This window comes from Lissotriton vulgaris, chromosome 5 (genome assembly GCF_964263255.1).
Source record: "Lissotriton vulgaris chromosome 5, aLisVul1.2, whole genome shotgun sequence".
NCBI lineage: Eukaryota > Metazoa > Chordata > Amphibia > Caudata > Salamandridae > Lissotriton > Lissotriton vulgaris.
This window is the reverse complement of record NC_141693.1, coordinates 1932115146-1932133540: the sequence shown is the minus strand read 5'-3', so window position 1 is coordinate 1932133540 and position 18395 is coordinate 1932115146. Positions and strand designations below refer to the sequence as shown.

General features: G+C 44.2%; 1 protein-coding gene across 2 annotated transcripts in view; it reads right to left on the bottom strand.

Annotated features, from left to right (window-relative positions):
* Positions 1–18395, bottom strand: part of LOC147717782 (N-acetyllactosaminide alpha-1,3-galactosyltransferase-like) — a 176245-nt gene that overhangs the window by 82610 nt on the left and 75240 nt on the right. The window lies entirely within an intron of this gene.

Sequence of the window (18395 nt, the reverse complement as noted above, 5' to 3'; positions counted from 1 at the left end):
TGTGAAAACTACACATTCAGTGCATTAGAAAACAGACTCGTAGTTTTTCGTAAAACTCCGTAGACACAGTCGATGATACCACCAATTTGGGCAAAAAATCTATACAAGGTAGATATTACCTTTGTACAAACTTATAAATGTATGCAAATTGGAAATTCAACGTCATCTAAAATATAAATGGCATTTTTAAATTCACACATTCAACAGCCCAAATATTACGCCCCAGTGGGCAGAATTGACCGTGAATGCGTCTGAATGGTTTGGAGAGCGGCGGCTGTTTGCAAGCACTGGGAAGCATTTGTTTGCTGCCGCCCCCCTTTCAGGCGAGAAATCATTCGGAGTTCAACTAAGAAGCTGGCCGAGGATTCACGGCGGTCGGGTTGAGTCGGAGGACCCGCGAAAGCACCGTGACGCCAGGTGAGCAGTTGTTGATAAAGCTTTGAAGGGAAGTGGGAAAGCCAGCGTTACGAAAGCAAGTATCCTCCCGCAAAGGCGGAGGGGTTGCGGGCGGCTCTCGATACAAGCAATTGCACAGATTAATAATTATGTCGGCGTCAGAGATGAAGGACAGAGAAGAGGCAGCTTTAGCTGTCTTTGACGATACTAAACAGATTGCAAAGAAAGGCACTAAAGGTGCGGGAGGCACAGTTAATAATGACAAAGTATCAGATGCAATGGCGAGATTGAAGCGCTTGGAAAAGCTGAAGCATGGAGAATTATCCAAATGGCAGGAAGCTAAGTCCCTTCAGAGATATTTGGAAGTCAAAAGCATCCCACAGGGCCTGCGAATATTAATAGCCTCCGAATGTGAAGACCCTAACCCCAACATGTTGTGTGAATGGGCGGACAATAACCAAGAATCATCACGCAGAATGCTTGCAATACTAATAAAATACGCAGACATTGACCGCATTAAAATGATTGAGGAAATCAGTCAAATCTCTGAAATGCTAGAGAAAGAGGCAGATCAGGAATTAATAACGAAATTAAAGAAGGATATGGCAGAGCGGTTATGTAAATTGGAAGTATCAATAAAAAGATAGATAAGCAGAGAAATCCATGCGTGATAAAGGCGATTACGAGAGAGGACAAATGTGTACTATCGCCAAGACGTTTGAGAATGTCTGCAGGTTAAAAATGAATCCAGAGCTGCAGAATGTGAATGAGGTGTAATCTGGTTTGAGTAGTCTTCAAAGCTCAGAGGTTGAAACATCGGCAGATGAAGGGGCTATTGGTAGTAAGGGCAAGAAAATTCCTTCAGTAATAGAGGAATTCGTTTTTTTACAAGAAGAACGGAGATTCATTCTCCGTCCAAGAACTGTGACAAATTATGCAGGTCCCGGAAGAGGAAGAGGCAAAGGAAGCAGAGGTGGAAAGGGGCAAAGCAATGTCAGCGGAGAAGGGGAGAACAAGAAGAAGTGAACAATGCAATGGAGAGTACAAATCAAATGGACATAATAAACTTGACATCCATTAAGCTATCCGAAAAAGAACACAAAATCTTGCAACTAGGACTATCATATTGCCCGCCCTTGGAATTTGATTATGTATCCACAAGAATTGATAGATTTAAGTACACACGAATGCTAACATTGAAAAAACATTTTGCACTGAATCCAACCAGGTACAAAGCGACTAACGTGCAAAGAAATGTCAGTGTACAAGAAGATTTGAGCAATGTACAAGTACATGACATGGATTTAATGGCGGATCTTGAGCAGATGGGTACAGTTGACCCCAATGATGAAACTACACCAGAAGATGAACTGAACATGATTGAAAATATTGCAATAGAGCAGGGCATCAACATCAATGAAAGTATAACTACGAACTTTAGACCACGCTCAAAATTTGTTCCAATGGCTATGAAAGATTCAATAGACTTATTTAATGAACTGGTTGTAAATGATTTTAAAAACTTGGAGAAATGTACCAGTGCAAAATACAAAAAGTGGTCACAACAGCAGAAAGAGTGTATGAATACCATTAAGAAGTTATCTATGAATGATGATTGTGTGGTACAAAATGCAGACAACGGCGGCAATATAGTCCTTTGGGGGAGACACAAATATCTAGATGAAGTCTACAAGCAGTTGAATAACAGAGTTAGTTATGTCAGAGTGTCTGCAGACAAGATGACTGCTAGTCATGATGTGTTTAATAGGGAACTGCAAGAATGGTATGAGCAAGGTTTACTATGAAGAATTGCTGTATTTGAAAATTAAGAATCCCATTACACTTGCCTTTTACACTTGCCTTTTATTTAATCCCGAAATGCATAAAGATATAAATAACCTGCCAGGAAGGCCGATTATTTTGGCAATCGGGAGTGCACTAGAGAATACGTCAACATGTATTGATTCCTTTTTTTAATCCAATGCTGAAATCCCTACCTTCATTTATCCAAGATACCGGGGATTTCCTGAAGGGCATTTATGACCTGCCAATGGGAACAAGACATGTTCTTAATGACAATTGATGTGACGACATTATATACGAGCATTAGGCATAAGGATTGCCTAAATGCTGTAAAATATTTTTTAGGATCAAGACCAATATCTTTATGGTCACATACTCAAAATGATAACATCTATGGTAGACACATGCTTAAAGAACAATTTTTTCCTCTTTAATTGGGAGCTATTCCATCAGTTGTGCGGTACTGCAATGGGCACCTGCTTTGCCCCCAGCTATGCGAATCTGCATATGGGCTAGTGGGAGGAGCAGGTCATCCGGAAGCAGTACCAAGATGAATGGCATACTAACATTGTCCACTAGAGTCGCTATATAGATGACTTATTTGTTGTCTGGAGAGGGACCGAGGGATCAGCTAGACAATTCATACAAAAACTTCAAGTAAATAATTTGAATTTGAAGTTCCCCACAACTATAAGTAACAGCGAAGTGAATTTCCTGGATTTGACAGTGTATGTAAAAAATTCCAACTTACACACTAAAATATTTAGGCAACCTACAGCAGGAAACACACTGCTCCATGCTTCAAGCTTCCATCCCCATAATTTAATTAGAAGCATCACGTATGGGGAATGTTTGAGAACTATGCGCAATTGCAGTGAACCTGAAATTATGGAGGCAGAGTTAAAAACATTACATTCCAGCTTCAGAACAAGATGTTATGAAAAGGAATGTATTCAGACAGCCATACAGAAGATCAGGGGCAAATCAAGGGAAGCAGTTTTGTTTAAAAAATCTGAAATGGTAAAACCCAAAAAGAAGCAGGACAGCTCAAATGACTGTAGAATGATAACAACGTACAAGAGGCAACATGGTCAAGTGAGGAACATCTTAAGAAAACCCTGGCATTTAATTCTCAATGACCCAGTGTTAAGTAAAATTGTGCCAGCCAGACCCTTGATAACATTCAGAAGAGCGAAGTCATTCAAACAAATGTTGGTAAGCAATATGGCGCCAAAAAAGAAAACAACACGTCCTACGACATCTTGGCTGTATAGACAAAATGGGTTTATAAAATGCACTAGGTGCAAAGCATGCCAACATGGTAAGAACATGACTAAATTTGTGACAGGTTGCTCGAAAATAGAGAAAAACATAAAAGGGCAGTATAATTGTAAGACTGACTTTGCCGCTTATGTTTTAAGCTACCCGTGTAAATTACAGTATGTGGGAAGTACGATCCTGCCAGTGCATAGAAGGGTACTACAGCACCTTCGAGCCATCAAAAACATTGACAAGGCTTATCCGGTGGCTCGTCATTTTGCTACGCATCATAACAATGATGTTGCAGGTCTAACCTACTTCGTAATTGATGCGATTGCCCCTAATGTCAGAGGGGGCGATAGAGAAAAGTGCCTAAGGAAACTAGAATCTAGGTACATTGTGGAATTAAACAGCAAAGTGCCGGCAGGTCTTAATATGGAAGAGGACCTTCATACGCACCTGTAATATGCTCCAACTGTAGTGGCCATGTTAGAAATATCTGTAACGAGAATCAAGAATCCTTGGGAACATCTCTGTTTTAAAATGTAAAAATAAATGTTTTCTCTTTTTTGTTTTGTTAGATATTGTAATATTTGGGTGCTTCACAGGTAGATTTTTCACATTTCTAGTGTGTAAAACGAGGGTCGAATTAATATACAGACAGGTTGGTAAGATAAGCCCACTGGGGCTAAATTGAGGGTTTGTAGTTCACGGTCAATTCCGCCCACTGGGGTGTAATTATTTGGGCTGTTGAATGTATGAATTTAGAAATGCTATTTATATTTTAGATGACATTGAATTTCCAATTTGAAGGAATTCATAAGTTTGTACATAGGTGATATCTACCTTGTATAGATTTTTTGCCCTAATTGGTGGTAACATCAACTGTGTCTAAGAATTTTTCCAAAAACTACGAGTCTGTTTTCTAATGCACGGAATGTGTAGTTTTCACACGTAATTGATCACATACACAGTTTAAAATGGTTGATGAACAAGCCTGCTGGCTCAGGCGAAATGCGTCCGACATTGCCGAGTAATTGAAAATATGGAAAGAATTATCGAAACGTGGCGTCGTCATTTCCCCTATGGTGTAAGGAGTGCACTTGTTATGTTATATGTTATATATGAGTCTTGTATAGCGCAACGGCTACTCCAAGGGAGTGTCCCGGCGCTTTGTGCTCCAGACCCAAAGGAAACAGAAAAAACATAACAGTAGAGAACACAGAAGCTAAAAAAAGGAAGCGCCCTAACCAGAAAACAACCAAGTCTTTAGACCCTTCCTAAAGGCAAGCAGATTAGATGTGGCCCGCAGGGACAGCGGTAAGGAGTTCCATAGCTGAGGGGCCAGGAATCTAAAGGACCGACCGCCCAATCGGGCCCTCTTTATACGTGGAACCACAGCAAGTGCCAGTGACTCAGATCTTAAGGATCGTGTTGGCCGGTAAAAGTTCAGCCTCTTCTGGAGGTATTTTGCACCAGTGGCATGCAGGGCTTTATGGGCTAGAGTCATGGCCTTGAACATTATCCTCTTCCGTATGGGAAGCCAGTGGAGGGATTGGGGCAGGTTAGAGGCACTGGTACGGCGATGCAGGCCAAAAATCGCTCGTGCTGCAGCGTTCTGGGTCACCTGCATGCGCTGTAAGAGATATTCCGGCAGACCCAGATACAAAGCATTAGCATAGTCCAATCTGGATCCTATGAGTGCCTGTACAGTTATCCTCCGATGTTCCTCAGAGAGTAGCGGAAAGAACTTTCGAAGCATCCTGAGGATCCCGAAACACGTTCCTGTAAGAGTAGCCACCTGGGATTTGAGCGTGAGCTCGTTGTCAATCTTAATTCCCAGGTTCTTAGCCCATTTAGATGACTGAGCTGGGGGGAACATGTCGGCAGGCCACCAACCATGCCAATCCGGTTCCGATGGGCATCCGAAGAAAAGTATCTCGGATTTATCCGAGTTGCACTTGAGGCTGTTCAGTTGGAACCAGTTGAAAACAGCCCCAAGGCACTCACGGATACTTTCCCCATCGAAATCTTCGCTCTTGCGGCAGGTGAACAGAAGCTGGGTGTCGTCAGCATATGAGACGATCCGGGCCCCATAGGACTCCGCCAATGTCACCAGAGGGGTCATAAGAATGTTAAATAGAGTAGGGCTCAATACTGAGCCCTGGGGAACTCCAACTCCCAATGGCGGCATTTCGGCAGATCCAGATGAGGCCCAGACCGTCTGTCGGCGGTTGGCTAAGAAGGAACAAAACCAGTTGAGCACCGTCCCCCCTAGACCGATGTCATGTAGTCTAGTGAGGAGATCCTCATGGGGGACGGTGTCGAAAGCCGCCGACAGGTCTAACATAACTAACATCACCCTGCCTCCGGCATCCAGCACCTCCTTCACAATCTCAAAGACTTCCAGAAGCTCCGTCTCGGTGCTTAGGTTGGATCGAAAGCCCGATTGGGACGCATGGAGTAGCTCATTCGACTCCAGGAAGTTAGAAAGCACGCTATGGACGTGTTTCTCCAAGATTTTAGTGAGTGCTGGAAGGAGCGAGATCGGTCTGTAGTTGGACGGGGCTTCCGGGTCAAGGTTGGGTTTCTTAAGAAGAGGAATAACCATGGCCTGTTTCCAGGAGTGTGGCAAAGCTCCCTGACTCAAGGAGAGGTTAAGAATAGGATTGGCTATGGGGTTGATTACATCTGCCATTCTCGCTAGAAATTTTGCTGGGCAGGGATCACGCGGTGAGCCAGATTTAAGGTTCCTCATCAATGCTAGGGATGAGGATATCGTAAGGGGCGGGAAGTCTAGCAAAACTGGGCCCGAGGTAGACAGGTGGGCTATCTCGTTAGACGGAATCAGAGGGTCAACTGTCGGTCTTGGGGGAAAGGAGTCCTGTATTTGCCTAATTTTGGTAGTGAAGAAATTAGCAATGGTGTTGGCCCAGGTCTCAGCCGGAGCTTCCTGTACTGAGAGTGAACGCGGGGTGGTAAATTCACGAACAATCGAGAAAATCTCCTTACAGGAGTTTGCCGCTTCCTCAATTCTTTTGGAAAAATAGCATTTCTTGCCCTGTAGGATTAGACCATGATAAGATTTCATCATGGATTTGTATGTCTGTTTAGCCTCGATATCATAATGGGCTCTCCAAGCCCGTTCGGCAACTTTGCATTGTCTGCGGAAATGGGCCAATTCCTCCGTAAACCATGGGGCCGAGATCCGTTGGGTATCAGATCTGGGTGGCTGTAATGGGGCTAGCTCATTTAATCTAGCTAGGAGCCAGGACTGCAGAATGTCAAGGTCGTTATCCAGATCACCAGTGTAGGACAGAGGATGGTCCACAAGGGCCTGGGCTAACAGATCTGGAGTCACCCGATGGTACGCCCTGTAGTTACTGCCCTGTAGTCTCCTCGCACTGACAGCTGGTTTCTCAGTGGCAGATATTTGAAAATGGACGAGACAAGGGTCAGACCATAATACTGGCAGAAGTGTAATAGCCACAATTGGTGAGGTGGAAAAGACCTGGTCAAGCGTATGACCTTTGTCATGGGTCGGGCTGAAGAGATAAGGGGACAGGCCCAAGGTAGATGTGATGTCCAGCAGCTTAATAGCATCTTGATCCTGTTGATCATCCATGTGGAAATTGAAATCTCCCGCCAATAGACACTGCTCAGATCTCAGGACAAGTGCAGACAGGACCTGCTGGAGATCATCGAAGAAGGATCCCACAGGACCCGGGGGCCTATAAACTACGAGACCCTTCACCGCTTGTTGAGGTGATAGGGATAGGGTAAAGGTGAGAGAGTCGGCACCTGCGATGGTATCTGTGTGCGTAACAGTGCACGTGAAAGATTTTTTCACAACTAGGGCGACTCTTCCCCCTCTTCCCTTAGCTCTATCTTGTCGATAGATGATATACTCAGAGGGAATGGCTGCCACTATGTCCGGATGGGAGGACTCATTGAGCCAAGTCTTAGTGAGCATAGGACAGGTAGGACTGGTCGTGGTGAGGAGATCGAAGATCTCCTGAGTGTGTCTATGCAGCGACCTCGTATTAAGGAGTAGGCAGAGATGTTTAATGCTGCAGTCCTTCATGGGACGGGTGGGAGGGAGGTTGCTAGTGGGATGCCAGTTACAGACAGGGCACTTATGTTTACCCCTAAAGCGGCCAGGAAATACTGGGTGACAGGTAGCATCCACAGCGCGCAGAGAATGAAGCTCCTGAGAGGAGTATAAAAGCATAATGAGACAGGGGAACGAAAAATAACAGCCAAGAGTACCTGCCACGCCGTACGCCTCCGGGACGCTGACGGGCGCAGACGGGCAGGACTCTGGCACGACTCCGGCGCAGATCCGGCGCGTCCGCAGTACGCGTCCGCAGCTCGGAGGGAGGGAGGAGCTTTTTATAGCGCTACTAGAGCGCGAGGGCGGAGAGATATAGATATATATATATATATTACCAAACTCCCACCAACGCAGGAAACGGAGTCGCACACCAACGGATTGCCAAACAGGTAATTTTATTCACTTTGCGGGGCAATTTCCTGACGCGTTTCGTCCACCATTGGACTTTTTCAAAGGTTACCCCTCACACCATTGCTACTGCCACACTACAGGTGATTGCCAAAGTTCCTTTTATTGACCCCCAGTGGTCAAGACCTTCAATGGTCATTGCGTGGTTTTTCGGGGCATGCTGGATCCTGTAGTTTTTTTGGCACTAGTAGTTTCTCAGCCCTCCATTAGGCGGTGTTAATTAAAAAGTGTCTGTTGGTTCCGCGTTGCTGTTGGCGAACCACTTTTCAGTCCGCTTTCAGAGTCATACCGATGCCGGTCATCGGTGGCAACCGCTTTCCCTCTCGCACGTCACGACCAAGCAGAAGTGGTTCAGGTCGGGAAAGCCTCTGGCGCGCTTGCTGACTGTGCGTCCTCCCGCGGCAGAACCACGCCGCCAAATATTACCAAACTCCCACCAACGCAGGAAACGGAGTCGCACACCAACGGATTGCCAAACAGGTAATTTTATTCACTTTGCGGGGCAATTTCCTGACGCGTTTCGTCCACCATTGGACTTTTTCAAAGGTTACCCCTCACACCATTGCTACTGCCACACTACAGGTGATTGCCAAAGTTCCTTTTATTGACCCCCAGTGGTCAAGACCTTCAATGGTCATTGCGTGGTTTTTCGGGGCATGCTGGATCCTGTAGTTTTTTTGGCACTAGTAGTTTCTCAGCCCTCCATTAGGCGGTGTTAATTAAAAAGTGTCTGTTGGTTCCGCGTTGCTGTTGGCGAACCACTTTTCAGTCCGCTTTCAGAGTCATACCGATGCCGGTCATCGGTGGCAACCGCTTTCCCTCTCGCACGTCACGACCAAGCAGAAGTGGTTCAGGTCGGGAAAGCCTCTGGCGCGCTTGCTGACTGTGCGTCCTCCCGCGGCAGAACCACGCCGCCAAATATTACCAAACTCCCACCAACGCAGGAAACGGAGTCGCACACCAACGGATTGCCAAACAGGTAATTTTATTCACTTTGCGGGGCAATTTCCTGACGCGTTTCGTCCACCATTGGACTTTTTCAAAGGTTACCCCTCACACCATTGCTACTGCCACACTACAGGTGATTGCCAAAGTTCCTTTTATTGACCCCCAGTGGTCAAGACCTTCAATGGTCATTGCGTGGTTTTTCGGGGCATGCTGGATCCTGTAGTTTTTTTGGCACTAGTAGTTTCTCAGCCCTCCATTAGGCGGTGTTAATTAAAAAGTGTCTGTTGGTTCCGCGTTGCTGTTGGCGAACCACTTTTCAGTCCGCTTTCAGAGTCATACCGATGCCGGTCATCGGTGGCAACCGCTTTCCCTCTCGCACGTCACGACCAAGCAGAAGTGGTTCAGGTCGGGAAAGCCTCTGGCGCGCTTGCTGACTGTGCGTCCTCCTGCGGCAGAACCACGCCGCCAAATATTACCAAACTCCCACCAACGCAGGAAACGGAGTCGCACACCAACGGATTGCCAAACAGGTAATTTTATTCACTTTGCGGGGCAATTTCCTGACGCGTTTCGTCCACCATTGGACTTTTTCAAAGGTTACCCCTCACACCATTGCTACTGCCACACTACAGGTGATTGCCAAAGTTCCTTTTATTGACCCCCAGTGGTCAAGACCTTCAATTGTCATTGCGTGGTTTTTCGGGGCATGCTGGATCCTGTAGTTTTTTTGGCACTAGTAGTTTCTCAGCCCTCCATTAGGCGGTGTTAATTAAAAAGTGTCTGTTGGTTCCGCGTTGCTGTTGGCGAACCACTTTTCAGTCCGCTTTCAGAGTCATACCGATGCCGGTCATCGGTGGCAACCGCTTTCCCTCTCGCACGTCACGATATATATATAGACTGAGGCATCACTGACACAATCACACAGGGAATGGCCCGAACTCAGAAATCTAAGTTCGTGCGGAGCAGACACCTCAATGTAAGTACTGACCCCAGTGGGCGGTGTCTGCTCCTTCCAGCAGTGAGTGCCTTGATCTTTTTGTGGGCGGTGAGCAGCTCTTCTGTTCCTTCACCCCACCGCCGGAAATCCTGATTTCAGCCTGTAAGCACTGCTTAAGTAAGCAGTAACTTTCAATGAAGTCGCACAACATTAAATAACGGCCAGGCAAAATTTCAGGAATGCAGTGTTTTCGGAGTTTCCTACTGGCGGTCACCAGTAGGTAGTTATAGTTAGGAGCTAGTTTCCATTGGAATAGAGTTTTTGTGACTTGCTTTGAACTTTTGCGTTGTTTGAATAATCTTCACTACATTTTCCCAAAATACTGTCCTCGTGATTCAAGTTGTGCATTTAAAGTTTTAGGGTGATCTGTAAAGCGGGGGCTGAGAAAAGGGGGTAAAAAAAATTGTGTTTCACATGTTAATTTCGATAGAGATGTTAGACAAGACTACAGCCCGTACTGCTGAATGGAATTACATCAAATTTGTCAGAAAGCAAGCTTTTTGTCCAGAATGAGCCCTTTTTAGGTCTCACCTAGGCAGCACTTAAGCTGTTTCTTTGAGACAAGCTGTATTCAGGAGATGGTTGGGTAACAAGTGGAGTTAGGCCCAATGGGCTAGGTTCTGACTGGGCCGTATATGAACGTGTAACAGGTGGGAAGGCCAGGACCTGTTTTGTTTTGGCGTCTTTAAATTAACGCTGGACCAAACAATTTATTTTCATTTGATCTGGTACTTCATTTATACCTTTTACTCCAATCTTTGTTATATACTCAAAACAGAAAGAGACGATAAAGTCCTTATAAAGATAAGTACTTATGTACATGTGGTTCACAAAACATTAGACAGCGATATTGTGTTTCAAATAAACAATATAAACAAACATGAGTGAGAAAAATCATTAACAAAACATCCTATTATCTTGACGATCTTGTGTTACCTTTAGCATCAAGGTCTGAGTATTATTTCATATCTAAATATTATTTCATAGACATTTCAAAGATGTTATATGCATCAACGTTTCAATTAAGAAAGAGGGAACACAGGGAAAACATTGGTGTCACATACATGGGACTTTACTGGGCAGCAGTGTGTTGTCTGTCAGCTCAGTTGTCTCTATCTGTACGGAGAAGAGACCACATTTTAGGGTTTTTTCTTTCCATTATTCATGTGCAAATGGTTCATTACTAAACTGTACCATGCAAATAAAAAGCCTTTTCTTCAAGCCGGAGTTTGTTTAACTTCTGCCTGTTTTTTTCAGTTATCAAATCTGTTTAAAGGGTGACAGGCCATCAATTCAGTGAAGACTTCGAGCTTTCGCTAATGAATATACTTAAAAAGCTTTTAGCATACCTGGAAGCTGTGTTCACTATTAAAGAGCAGGGAACTTTTCTTCGCGTTAATTTACTCACAGGAACATTTGTGAGCTGTGAACAAACAACGCTTGGTTTACTAAAGTGTTCGTTATGTTATTTAGAAGTTACTGACAGTGTTTTCAAATCCTTTGAGACAAAAGGCATCCCTTTAAAAGCTTTCGGTTTGGGCTCTCGTCCTTGTGATGTACATTTCAGTTAATGTGGCACGTCTTTCTGAAAAACAGCGTTTAGTTCGTTTTCAGGCTTGGCTCATAATATTGGATTGTGTTTATTTGAAAAGCGGAGCTCGGGGGCAATCGCTTTACCTTAAATTCTTCTGTTCGCTCTCATCATGCTTTTCGAAGTGAGGCGATGGCATTTCCAGTTGGAAACATCCCAGCAATGGCTTCTAGCTTTGAATCATGGGTGTTGTGGTTTTTCATTACCATAGTCATACATTTGAGCTAGCAAGCTTAGGTGCAGCAGACCAGTGCATCCTGGGCATTGTAGTGCTTATATCTTTTTCAATTCTGTCATATTGTTTAAACCCACTGTGGCGCTAATAAATTTCAAAATTAAATACGCCTCTTTGCTCAGGAGCAGGTTTGCAATGTCTGTCAGTGTTTTTGAAGATTTAAAGCTTGCCAATACTGTCCATTTGAATTGTGTTTCATTGTGACATTTTTCCACAAAGTGTTCAACCATGGGTGCAGTCATAACTATTTTCTTAATTCTGGAGCGGTGTTGGGTGATTCTTGTGTTGACCTGTTGGTTGGTGTTCCCTATGTACATTATTTTACAGGGCCAGATTATTGCGTAAACTGTATTTTTTGTCTTGCAGTTTGTAAACTCAGTATGTTTCCATCTTATGCTAAATGTAAATGTAAATGTTTTGTACTTTTATAGCGCACAGCATAGCACACAGCTACCCAGACCAGGTCTCCCGGCGCTTGTACTCATACCGCTAAGGAACCCTTCCTGGCTTTTCCCTGTGAAATGTCCACTCCGGGGAATCCCCAAGGTGAAGCCAGGCATCCCACCGCTGTTGAGGCAGTTGTGGAGATTAAGCAAGCTATTGCCCAGAGTTGCAGCGTGGGACCCATGATTAGAATAGGCACCGAGGCGAGAAATCAGGTCTGAGGAATTTAGAGCTCAAGACCCCACCAAGGCAGGAATTGAACCCTGGTCCCAGGCCAGACCTCTGCATCAGGGTCTGCCGCTCTAACCATTGAGCCACACTTCTCCACAATCACTTGCTCACATGCTATCACATGCTATCGTGAACAAATTCTGTACCTTCTATGGTGTTCTCACAGGCGACGCAGTTTCCACATCTTCAATGTCCTTCAATAGGTTTCTAATTCCATTGAGTCATTACATCACTTTTACGCTTTAATTATTTGTTGGCCAATGCTTGGATTTCTTTGCCATGCAAAGAGTGCTTTGGGAAACGGGCATTCTAAGTTCTCCAATAGATGCCAGTTCTTCAAGATGGTTTGTTTAAATCATTCGGGAAAAACATGCTTCAGCAATCTCTGATGCAGATCCTTTCCTAATTGGCTTTTCTGTCACTTAACCAGCTGAACAGGGCCCCTGCAGGGCACATCTGGCATCAAATATTATTATGGAATTCAGTGGTGAAATGAGTGCGCTGGCACACCGGTATACTGAAGTGTAACCACCTTGCTGCAAGGATACTGTATATTAATAATTCTTCGTTCTTTATATTAGCCTGAATTTAAATAATAGTTTTACACACGTATAAAACCCTTTTTTTTCGAATTGAGTAAGCTGTTTACCTTTGATTCCAATTACTGTAATACCGAACATATTTTAGCCCAGCTGTTCTATCAGTTCAGCTTTGTATTTATTACTCAACTGAAAATATGTTATTCCTAAAGCCTCATTTAAGGCAGGAGTTAATCTGTCTGTCTTTGCCTTTCATCACTTGGCGTATCACCAAACACTGCTGCCTCATAAGTGTTTCATGTACTCCAATAATGATTTTGGGGCCATGTCATCGCCGTGATCTCTCTTATCAGCGAATCCAAACAGTTTTCTGTAGGAAATACAGAAACATGGCGTATGTTGTGCGCCTCTCTTTTTTACCGCACATTGCTGTCTGCTCAGCTATGCCTGATGGAAAAAAAAGACTTAAAAAACCTGTTCACAAATGAAATGCTTGGATGTATACACATGCATTTCCAAGCCGAATATCTTGCTAAAAGGAATGGCCATTGTTTACTTTAGTTTTTTAGGTCTCGGCTACTTGGGGGAATCTTAGCACCAGAGGTAGGCATTTATAATTGTCTCCCCATATGAAGTGACGCTGCAGAGATTCGAGCTCTGTTTGAGCACACGCCAGGAGTAACTGCGATTGTGCTGTGTTCTGTGGTTATTGTTTATTTGAATATAGGCATCCCTGGTGACCTCGTGAGAGCGTGTATTTAAAGGTGGTGATCGATACATAAAAGAAATACGGGACTCCTTCTCCTTATATCGTATACTTTGGAAGGTAGGCCATCTGCATGTTACGAGATATGATTTAATATTTCCACGAGAGTCTGTGAGTGACCGATAGAATAATAGAACCGGCTCCCTGGTTTTTCCCCCCCTGTGTTCCTTCATATATCCCTGTAGGAAAGCGTGAGTCTATCCCCGTGAGGCAAGAAGTTGTGTATATCCCTCAGGGTGGTGCCTTGGCACTCCCTGCCTGGGGGGGTCCCAGTTACCAACTCCGTCACAGGTATTTGGAACCTCGCGGCAGTTGCCATAGTCCTGTTTGAATGGTGCCTCTCCTTATTATGCTTATTATTATTTTTAGTTTGGTCACTGTTAGGAGTTTCATTCATTTTGATAATGCATGTCAGTTGACATTCACTTATTTGTAGACACAGGGTGGTATAAAAGATTGTGATTTGGTGATTGGGTCTTCACAACGTGTGTACTCTTTAGCACTTGGTACATTTGGAGCTTGGTAACCTTTACTTGTAAATAAGACGTGGTTTTGACCCTCTTTCTGCACTTTTTTCATTTTTGGTTGGTCATTGCTACGGTGTATATGGGTGAGTTTTTCCTTGCGGCATAGTGTGTTTTTAGGAATTTTATTGCTTATGTATATATTTTTCAGTACCCTTGTCCTGACGAAGCCAGAAGATACAACTGGCGGAAACGCGACCGCGACTGCGTCGACAGATAATTAACAGACAGACAATTAATAGTGTTTTGTTTCACCCTCTCCTACTTTCTGTGTTTAGGGTACAGAATTGTATATTTGTATATATTGTAATTACTTCTCCTTTGATTACTGTATATAGTCTGGTTTTTCCCCTCCGGTTTTTTGACCCAATATTTTGTCCTATGTTAAAATTATAATCATTTATTGGCAGAAAAGAGCATTTAAAAAAACAGGTTAATAAAGTGTTTCCTGTTATGAAGTAGTGTTGTTTAATTTATCCCTTTATACCTTTTTGTTCTACTTATTCATCTAATTGATGTTCCTTGCCCAGGTATGGGAGGGTAATATGGGCAGAACCCCTGTTCATTTCACAACTCGCCTACGCAGCAAGCATGCGCTGCATTGGAAAGAGACCTCTTAAGATGGATGCAGCTTTCCAGGCAAAAACGTTCACGTGTTACATTGCTTTCAATGCAGCGCGTGCACGTTATTGGCGATTTCCTTGCAGGAGCCCGCAGCGCCATTTGGTCGCTCCCACAAGGGAAACGCTGCCTGCTTTCGGTTGCAACCGCCCCTTCGTGCGAGCCTGCGCGCAATGCTTGTTTTTGTGTGCATTGGCCGAGCGCGCACACAGCTCCCGCTTCTCACCTCCCGACCTCGCTCGCGGCCAATGCTTGTTTTTCTTTGTTTAACGTCGTCTGCTCCCTACCCATTTCATTGTGTTGCTGAACGAGCTTGCCAACTGCTATGGGCCACACTTTCCGTACACCCGACACCCGTGCTTACAGCAGATTAAGCTACTTCTTCGTACTTAGCCAATAAATACGTGAGAAGAAAAGCTTTATCAGAGACGGCTTCTGGGATTGTGTTTACTTTGAATTTCAGACGTGAGGTTGGGCGTGACCCCATCCTTGGAATACAAGCTGCGTGCTGGGGAGACATGCTGACAGAAGACGTGCCGCCATGGAACTTATGTACGCTCCACTAATGGCATTATTTGTTACCGATGTTTCAAAGGCTTTATAAAGCAGAGTAGATGCCATAGTTAGGGGCAGATTTACAAGCCCCTTGCGCCTCTTTTACGCCGCCCCTGCGCCATGGTGCGGGGTATTTACAACGTGACGCATCTGGGAGATGCGTCACGTTGAAAAAGCCCTGCGCCATAAGGAGGCATTCCGGTGCAGGGGGGGGGGGGGCGTTCCTGCGCAGGAACGCCTCCTAAAAGAGGCTGAGTGAAATCTACAAGATATCACTCAGTCACTTTTAGGCCAATGCTACGTCAAAACCCTGTGCCTGCTTGAAGCAGGCGTAAGGCTTGACGCAGCATTGGACAGATAGGGCCCCCAGAGCATTGCTGGAGCTGCCTCGCGCTTGCGACGCAACTCCAGAAATGCGCCGCCTTTACGGCACAGATGCGTCACGCATCTGTGCCGTTTCTGTCCCATGGTGCGCCGCATTGTAAATGCAGCGCACCATGGGTGGCGGAGCTGCGGCGCACAATAACTAGCGCATCCCTGGGGATGCGGCAGTTATTGAAAATCTGCCCATTAGTTTCTTTCCATTTCCATGAAACCGAATATTCTCTTTAATAGGGCTGAGTGAGGGGGGTTGGAAGGGCGGCAAGTCAAAACCCACAACATGAGAATTCTCTTCTTCACTGCAGATTTGTACCACCGCATGGCCAGGTGTATTGCCCTGCAATACAATTCTGCTCTCTAGTAGCCACCGCCAACACCCCTGAATGGGTTCTATTAAATAATTGCACAAGGTCACTGGAGTTAATATACACCTGGAAGACAGTAGACATCATCCTCAGTGTACAGTTACTGCACCCCAAAAAGTAAACAGTACTGCAACACGCAGGGCTTTAAGTGGGATGAACCAATCGGGGGTCTCTCAAGGAGGCATGTTCAATGCAGTTAAGGGTGTGGCTTAAAATGCGTAGGGTAAAAACCTGTGCTTAGCATAGTGTGTCGCCTTACAGGACTTTTGCTGCTTCTGTGATTGACTCCAGCTATATATATATATATAATCAGTGCTTGTTTGTTTTTAATGTGATCGTAGGGAAATATCTGCGCGTACATGCTGGAAAGAATTGAATGTAGCCATACCGCTCCCTTGCTTTACCTTGAGGTACTGTACCAGGTATCATCACAAGAACTCAACTGTGTAGGGGAACTATTTAACCTCTTAATGTGCGCAAGGCAGTCATTTCGCACACCTGAATTCGAATCAGGAGCACACACTGCATTTTGAAACGGGCTCCCAGGGATGAAAATGCGTGGGTGAATTACCTGACGTATACGTTTTAGAGGGAAAATGATGCCACAGTCTGAAGGAGAGAATACGAGATCAGTTTGTGGAAACGCTGAAATCAATACATACAAAAATAGGGTGAAATAAATGCAACCAAATTACTGAAAAGCAGACAGTGTGGGAAGGTTTATTGAAAAGATTTTAACTTGCACAGTGGCACTGCTGACATCAATGCACAAGGCCACAAGCATGATTTTTTTAAAAGGCCTTTTGTCAAAATTAAGTGTGAACAGATTAGGGAATTCAGTTTTAACAAGTGCTTGCTTCGTTTTGTGAAGCAAGTAAAAGAAAGCTGCTGACGCTTCCATTCGAAAATAATAGCTCTAGTTAGCAAATTTGATCACCAAGTTAAACACTTGCTGCTGACATCTGCTGTCTCCAACTTAGGCGGTTGTAATAGCTGTTGTTTACTGTGTTTTGAAATGCTATAAGTACGGTTTGAAGCGCTTTAGAAGATCAGAATGCAGAAAGTGACGCTGGACAAGGTTTTGACAAAGATGCCAGATGAGCGGCAAACGCTGAATTTTGGCTAATGGGACTAGTTGTCGAGCACATGAAGAGGGTGGCAGTTGGGAATAGGAACAAGCATTAGCATAGCCAATTTGTCTAGTTTTGGGACGTTCTAAGTATTTAGTTATGCAGCACAATATCCTTGGTGCAACAACATCAACTGTTGCGTGGCTAAACACATAAGCTCCAAAAGGCGAGACCTAATGGCTATGCCAATGCTTGTTTTTTTTTAGTACAGAACAGCCTAGATTTGCTTCTGAGTGCTAAACAATGTAATAAAAAAACCAATAACTATCACAGGCGTAAAAATGCCATTGTTGCATATCTCCTATGAGCAGAGACGGAATATTCAAAGTCCAGAAAGACATAAGTGGTCATTTATTCCAGAATCAGATACAGCTGTGTTAGTGGCAGGAGGCCACTCTGGTATCAAGAGGCAAAGAAAACTGCCATGAATATGTGGAATCAGGTGTAAAACAAAAGGATCCCGTTTGCGCTATATATTAGCTCATAAGTCTATTATCAAACAGAGTGCACTGAACCAGAATAGTCTCAAGAAATATATGACCTAAAAACTTACAAAAGTCTGTTGGGTGACCCTCTGTTTGTGGAGTATGTGGGATCAGGGCCACATGAGAAATATGGAATAAAATATGGTTGGACGGTTATAGCTAGATCTTCCACAACATGTTGGGTATTGGAGCTTATACGAGCTGTTTATGGGAGACATTAAATCCAACCTGATTAGCATGCTTTTATTACCTGTCAAGTACCATAATTGACCCAAGATTATATGCCCGATCTTCACCCCCAACCTCGGTTATCATACAAAAACCATACATTCAAAAATAATAGTCAGCGCCCCCGTTACTTGGAGATACATCCATACTTACACCAATGATTGTGAATGATAGAATGAAAACAACATAGACAAATAATGCATTTGAAAATAGCTCTTTTATTATGATAATGAATCATCTCATGCTGCAATCAGTAAAACTTTATTTGCTTTAAATATTAGGGCTCAGTGCACACAACCTTTGACATCATATGTTTAGGTCGACGCAGCTCTTCATTTCCTTAGCGCTTGGCCTCTGACAGCAGAGTCTAAAAA